This window comes from Micromys minutus, assembly GCF_963924665.1.
Source record: "Micromys minutus genome assembly, chromosome: 32".
In the NCBI taxonomy this organism is placed as follows: domain Eukaryota; kingdom Metazoa; phylum Chordata; class Mammalia; order Rodentia; family Muridae; genus Micromys; species Micromys minutus.
Genome location: NC_137967.1, coordinates 5698855 through 5706471, shown reverse-complemented (window position 1 = coordinate 5706471; position 7617 = coordinate 5698855).

Here is a 7617-nt window from a genome sequence, read left to right as displayed (position 1 = left end):
GCATTGTATAGTTTCCCACAAGAAGCTTGGACCCAAACCAACTGCCCAGCAGCACTTCCTGCACCAGCTTTTATGATTTCTTGCTTTATAAGCTGCCTCTGAGATGGACCCCAGCCTAAGAGAGACACCTGCACCAATATATGGAGCTATTTGGAGTATAATGTCCATTTTGAGTTAGATGAAGTTTAAGTTTCCAAGACCTCCCTGGGAACTGACATCCTCCTTGACAGGAAGTAGACATACATGTACATGGCTAACTGACATGAGTGTTAGTCAAGGCATGTTCCCCACCACAGCTGAATAACCAGCCAAAGAGAACAGAATAAATGAACAACAAAGATCTGATCCTGGGCTGGAGAGATGGATCAGTGGTTAGAGCACTGGCTGCTCTTCCAAAGGTCCTAAGTTCAAATCCTTAGGTGGCTCACAACCATCTGCAATGGGATCCGATGCCCTTTTCTGGTGTGTGTGAAGACAGTTATAGTGTACTTATATACAATAAATAAATAAATCTCTTTTTTAAAAAAAAGACCTGATCCTAATGAAGTTTCTTATTCCTAGATCCTGATTAGTGAAATAACTTGGCATAGATATTTATAAATTTTAAGGTTAAAAGCTATATAAAATTCTGGGTGTCACAGTTCAGCTCCCAAGTCTGCACTATGTCCCTGATCGATCGGTCTTGGGATATGTGATCAATAAACCAGCGCTGTTTGACTGAGATTAGTGTCTGAGTGGTTTGTGCTGCAATTCCCAGGCCCCAACAATATCACCCAGGTCTTACAACCTCACCTTCCATGATATTTACACGAAACAACCTTTTCCCAGAGGAGTGTAGAAGATTCTGGAACCAGGTGAGAGCACATTCAGACACAATACACCAAAATAAAGTTGCTCACCCAACACCCAATGGGCCTGAGGTGGCCACCAATGGGAATCCAGAATGAAATTATAATATCCAAGGGGGTAAGGGGGTATTTTAGGTAGAGACCAGTTTACAACATACCTCCTGGGAAGTCTCTCTAAGGCTGCCCTTAAAACAATAAATTGTGAAAAGTTCCAAGAGGTTATCCAGGACATAAAAACCCTTATCAATTTCTAGACCACATCACAAAGGCCCTTCTATATTCAGTATACAAATCTGGATCCCAAAATCCCAGGCAGAAAACAACTCTCCATGAGCTACTTCTTCTTCCAGAGTTTCTCTGACATTAGAGCCAAACTTAAAACTTTCTGTGCCCCATGTGTCCCCCTTAACATCCCCATACTTCTGGTTAAAAACCCAATCGCAACTTGTTATCTCTTCGGTGGTTCTTCTTCACACATATACTCGGGGGAACTCTCAGTTCTCTGTCCTAGCCCTCAAAGGATACTTTCTTTTCCATTCCTCCATTCCTCTGGACCCCAAGTCACAAAACATCTTTGCATTTATTTGGAATGACCCTGACATTCACCTTTCTACCTAACTCTCTTGAACTATCCCACCTTAGGGTTTCTGGAACAACTAGAATTTATTGGCCAGGACAAAGCCTCTGATTTTATCTCTTTGCCTCTTCCTGAACCTAAACTTATGCTATACAGAGATGATCTTCTCTGTAGCTCATCCCTACAAATTAGCCAGGCTGATACCTCAACTCTTCTAAACTTCCATCTAGCTGGGGATATAGGGTCTTACCCTCTAAGGTTCAGCTGCTGACCCCATTGAGTTACTTATCTGGGACTTACTATAACTTTAATTCATAAGGCCATTACCCTAGATAGAAAAATGCCTAATCTAAATACTCTCTGTCCCCACCACAAAGGATAAAATTATATCCTTCCTAAGGTGTCTGGTTTCTTACACTCTTAGATCTCCTCTTTCTTTCTTCTTCTCCACTCCCTGGGACCTTCCTCTGTGCCTGTTGCATATCATGATGTCTATTCTCAGTTGTCAACTTGACTATATCTAGACTGAATTACAATCTACAAATAGAGCCCATACCTGACCCGAATCTTGTGGCAGAAAGACAACATCCCTTTGATCTGGATCTTGAGGCACAGTGGCCATGCTATAAATATCTATAGTGAGAAAGAATTAAAGAAAATCTTATATCTAGTCACTGTGGTGGCACACAACTTTAACCCCAGTATTCCAATGACAGAAGCAGGCAGATCTCAGAATTCAAAGTCAGCCTGGTCTACAGAGCAAGTTCAGGACAGTCAAGTTTAGGCAGTGAAGAAAACTACTGAAAACAGGAAGCTGGTGAAGGCGTAGTTGAACAAGAAGGCCCATGTTCCAGACCCAAAAAGCAGCTGAACTTAGCAGCTTAGGCCACATGTCTGGCTTTAGAATCAAGGATGGGATATTCTTCTGTGATGAAGGAAAGCCACGGAGGCCAGGAATGTGTTAGGGGTGTCTCTGCATAGAGGCCCAGAGAGATCACTGTGTAAAAGAGGTCATGAAATCTCCCTCTATGACTAAGGAAAGCTGCTGAGGCCAGGCAGGTGTCCCTGCATGGAAGTCCAAAGAGGCCATTGTGTGAAGCTGCCAAGTTGAAGTCTGAATTGCCTTGAAGATCCCAAGAGGCTAGAGATGCCAGATCTGTGTGATACCTGCTGAGCAGAGCTGCTAACAGAAGTGGAAACCACCTATAAGAAAGAAGTGTGTTGCAGTCAACAGAGCTGAAAGGAGTTGGAGATCTGAAGAGCATTTTGACATCAGATGCAGAGTTTGTAGTTGGCCCAGCTGGGTCCCAGTCTTGCTTTCATTTCCCCTCTGTGCTCCCTTCTCTATGTTTTTGAATATTAATGTACATCCTATGCTGTTAAATGTTGGGAGCATGAAATCTGTTTTTTTTTTAATTATTTTGATTTTTTAGGGGATTGCAGTTAAGAGATTGCATGAATCTCAGAAGAGACTGTGAACTTGGGACTTTTAAACATTGTTGAAGCTATGATAGACCATGGGGACTTTTGATGTTGGAGATAATGCACTTTGCATTATCTTACAGTTACAAGTCTACGGGGGCCAGAGAGTGGAATGTTGTGGTTTGAATAGGAATGGCCCCTATAGACTCGTGTGTTTGAATGCTTGGCCCATAAAGAGTGGCACCATTAAGAGGTGTGACCTTGCTGGAGAAGGTGTGGCCTTGGAGAAAGTGTGTTGCTGTGGGGGTGGACTTTGAAGTCTCCTATGCTCAAGCTCTGCCCAATATATAATCCAGTTCCTCCTTGCTACCTGTGGATCAAGATGTAGTTCCTTCTCCAGCATAGGATCTGCCTTCATGCTGCCATGCTACCACCATGATGATAGTGAACTAACCTCTGAGACTGAAAGCCAATCCCAATTAAATGTTTTCCTTTATAAGAGTTGTTTTGGTCATGGTGTCTCTTCATTGCAATGAAACCCTAACTAAGACACTACCCGCTGGTATTATGGTACCCAATGGTAGAATAGATGGTTCAGTGGTTAAGAGCACTGACTGCTCTCTCGGAGGTCCTGAGTTCAATTCCCAGCAACCATATGGTGGCTCAAAACCATCTGTAATGTGATCTGATTCCGTCTTCTGGTGTGTTTGAAGACAGTGACAGTGTACTCACAGGCATAAAATAAACAAATCTTTAAAAATAAATAATAAAAAGGTTCCATGCCATTAGTTGGGCAGCTGGGGAGTTGAGATAATTGGTGCCCAACATGGAAGGCATGAATCCAAGCTGGGAAAAGTCCAGTGTGAAAATCAGGGGAAATGTTTCCCTAGCAGCCACATGCTGCTCTGAACTCAGAGGGAGACTAGGTCCCTTTAAGAAAGATCAGATGAGCACCTCACTGCATGGCCTGTGAGCGGACAACTTCCCAGAGCTGACGAGGGTCAGGCCAGCTTCAGGCAGCAAAGCCAAGGCCCAGAAGTCCTGAACAAAGCAGGAAGCCGGAGACAGAATTTAGACACAGAGACAAGTACTAAGTTAAGAAGTGGTAAAAGAGAAATAAATAAATGTGCATAGAAAATGAAGTCTCCAAAGGAAGGGAAAAAAATGTTTTTAAAATGTGCTTAGATGTAAAAGGAAAGTAACTGAATAGAGGGAGTCCTGGAAAAAATATATGGAGAGAGAGAGAGAGAGAGAGAGAGAGAGAGAGAGAGAGAGAGAGAGACTGAAGTAAAATTAATATGGACAGTCTTAAAAAGAAATATTAAGCTTGAACAAAATAAATCGAAGTCTCTGAAGAAAGGAGAGAGAAAGACATCTTTAGGCTGTCTTTAAGGAGAAGACAAACTGAATGCTAGGTTACATGAGATCCTTTAAATCAGAATTTAAAAAAAAAAAAATCTTCAGAGGAATCCAATCTACAGCCTATGGCGCCGCCTTCTGATGAGATCACAGAATGGCAACCCATAGAGATAGGATATTCTGAATTAAGATTACATTTAATGGTGCCATCTTAGAGCAGTGACATAGATTATGTGTTTTATTTTGTAGGGTCTGGAGAATTAAAATGTGTGTGTGTGTGTGTGTGTGTGTGTGTGTGTGTTAATACATCATAGAGTTGACACCTACTAAGGGTTTCGATGTTTATGCCTTGAGTTCTAAAGAGGCTGACCCTGAGATTGCACATTTATTAGAGATGGTGGCTATCTTGGAGACACCTTTGCAGACCGTCTTCCTTAGGGTTTCTGTTGCTGTGATGAAACACCATGACCAAGAAGTAATTTGGGGAGAGGATAGAGGTTAGTTCATGGCAACATGGAGCTTCCCAAGGAGCAGCTGGACCCAGTGCATTTCCATATGAATGAGGTTTGGCATGATTGCCCTTGCAAGAAGGAGAGAAAAAAGTGGGAAAAGATTGGTTCAGCACATAAACAAGTCTTCAAGTTTGAAAATGAGTAAAAAGGAAACTGACAGTACACCTTCCTGCATGATACGAAGATGAACAAAAATGTTTTCAACACTGCAGAAGTGTCCCCACACATATATTGGTATTAAAATTGCTTGGGCTGTTGTCATCATGAAAAAAAAAAAAAAAAAAGAAGTAATTTGGGGAGAAAAGGGTTTATTCAGCTTACATTGCCAATTTTCTATTCATCACCAAAGAAAGTCAGAACAGGAACTCAAGCAGGGTAGGAACCTGGAAACTGGAGCTAATACAGAGTCCATGGAGGGGTGCTGCTTACTGGCTTGCTTGCTCACCATGGCTTGCTCAGCCTGCTTTCATATGGAACCCAGGACCACCAGACCAGGGATGGTACCACCCACAATGGGCTGGGCCCTCCCCCCTTGATCACTAGTTGAGAAAATGCCTTACAGCTGGATCTCATGGAGGCGTTTTCTCAAGGGAGGCTCCTTTATCTGTGATGACAGTAGCTTATGTTTACACACAAAACCAGCCAGTACACAGATTGAAGCTGATAGATAATGCTCAAGCCTGTGGATCTAGTTAAATGCAACAATTCGCTATTAGAACATAGAATATCAGTGGTGTACCTTACAATCCTACAGGACGAACAACTGTGGAGAGATCTAACAGGACTTTAAAGAAAACGCTCATTAAACAGAAGGGGGTTATAAGGTCTCCCAGAGATAGATTAAATAATGCCTTATTGACTTTAGGTTTTTTAATTGGATGTTTTATTTATTTACATTTCAAATGTTATCCCCTTTCCTGGTTTTCCCAACTCAATATCCCTCTCCCATTCCCCTCCCCCTGCTTCTATAAAGATACTCCCCCACCCATCCGCCCACTGACACCTCACCACCCTGGCATTCCCCTACACGGGGGCATCAAGCCTTCACAGGACCAAGGCCCTCTTCTCCCGTTGATGCCAGACAATGCCATCCTCTTCTACATATGTGACTGGAGCCATGGGTCCCTCCATGTGTACTCTTTGGTTAGTGGTTTAGCCCCTGGGAGCTCTGGGGGGTCTGGTGGATATTGTTGTTTTTCCTATGGGTTACAAACCTCTTCAGCTCCTTCAGTCCTTTCTCTAACTCGTCCATTGGGGTACCCTTCCTCAATCCAATGGTTGGCTGCGAGCATCCAACTCTGTATTTGTCAGGCTCTGCAGAGCCTCTCTGGAGACAGCTACATCAGGCTCCTAACAGCAAACACATTTTGGCATCCACAATAGTGTCTAGGTTTGGTTTCTGCATATGAAGTGGATCCCCAGGTGGGGCCGTGTCTGGATGGCCTTTCCTTCAGTCTCTGCTCCACACTTTGTCCCCGTATTTCCTTCAGTCAGGAGCAATTCTGGATCAAAAATTTGGAAATGAATGGGTGGTCCTATCCCCCAACCAGGGGCCGTGCCTCACCTCTGGATATGGTCTCTACAGGTTCTCCCTCCCCTTTGCTGGGCATTTCAGCTAATCAGTCTCATCCCTGTTGGGTCCTGAGAGCCACTTGCTTTCCTGGCATCTGGGACTTTCTGGTGGCTACCCCCAGTTCCCCATCCCCCACTGCTACACACCTCTGTTCAATTTCCTGACCCTCTATATATCATCCCTGTCTTCCTCCCACACTTGATTCTATCCCCCCCCCCTTTTTTCCTTCTCCTCTTTTCTTCCTCCCAAGCCCCTCCCACCCTCTACCTCCTGTGAGTATTTTGTTCCGAAGCATCCGTCTTTTGGTTCTCTTTCTTCTTGAGCTTCATATGGTCTGTGAGTTGTATCATGGGCATTCTGAGCTTTTTGCCTAATATCCACTTATCAGCGAGTGCATACCATGTGTGTTCTTCGACTCTAAATTTTTTAAATGTCATTTAGACAGGTAGCACAGCTGCTGAGAAACACTGGATTTTAGAAAGTACTGCTGCGTTAAATCAGCCTATATATGTGATAACCTCAGAATGGAACTCGGGAAATGTGTTGGGGGAGAGGTTACGTCTTTGTTTCAACAGGAAATAAAAGGCTGTGGGTCCTTCAAAGTTAATAAAGATTAGATTTGACCAGGGAGGACCTCCTGAAAATCCTGGCAGGCAAACAGGAAGAGACCAAAAACAAAACAGGCAATGTGAATGCTGTTCCCTCCACATGGGAACAGTTCGGAGACTGTCTGAGACAGTTTTGTTGGCTACAGAGTTCTCAGAACTTATTATAACATGCCATCCTTTCATATGGCATGGATAAAAATTTCTATTACAGTTTAGTCATGCAGTCCAAACGGACTTATAAAACACAGAGCAGGGCTGGAGAGATGGCTCAGCGGTTAAGAGCACTGACTGCACTTCCAGAGGTCCTGAGTTCAAATCCCAGCAACCACATGGTGGCTCACAACCATCTGTAATGGGATCTGATGTCCTCTTCTGGTGTGTCTGAAGGCAGCTACAGTGTACTTAATATACATAAATAAATAGGTAAATAAATAAATCTTTAAAAAAAACACAGCAGAAAATCATCTTTAGCTGACTTGTGCACACTGCGCACCCCAGACAAGCATTAATAATGCAGAAATGTATATTACCTTTAAAAGTTAGTGTGTTTGCAGAACAAGTGGACCAGACACCACTGAAGATAAGATAAACAGTGCAGGCCATCCAGCCTCACAGACTGCCTTAGTTGCTCAAAAATCTGCATCCAGAACAACTTCAAGACAGCTTGCTAAGATGGTCCAGCTTCAAAGACTGTTTCAACCAGGACTCCAGTTAATCC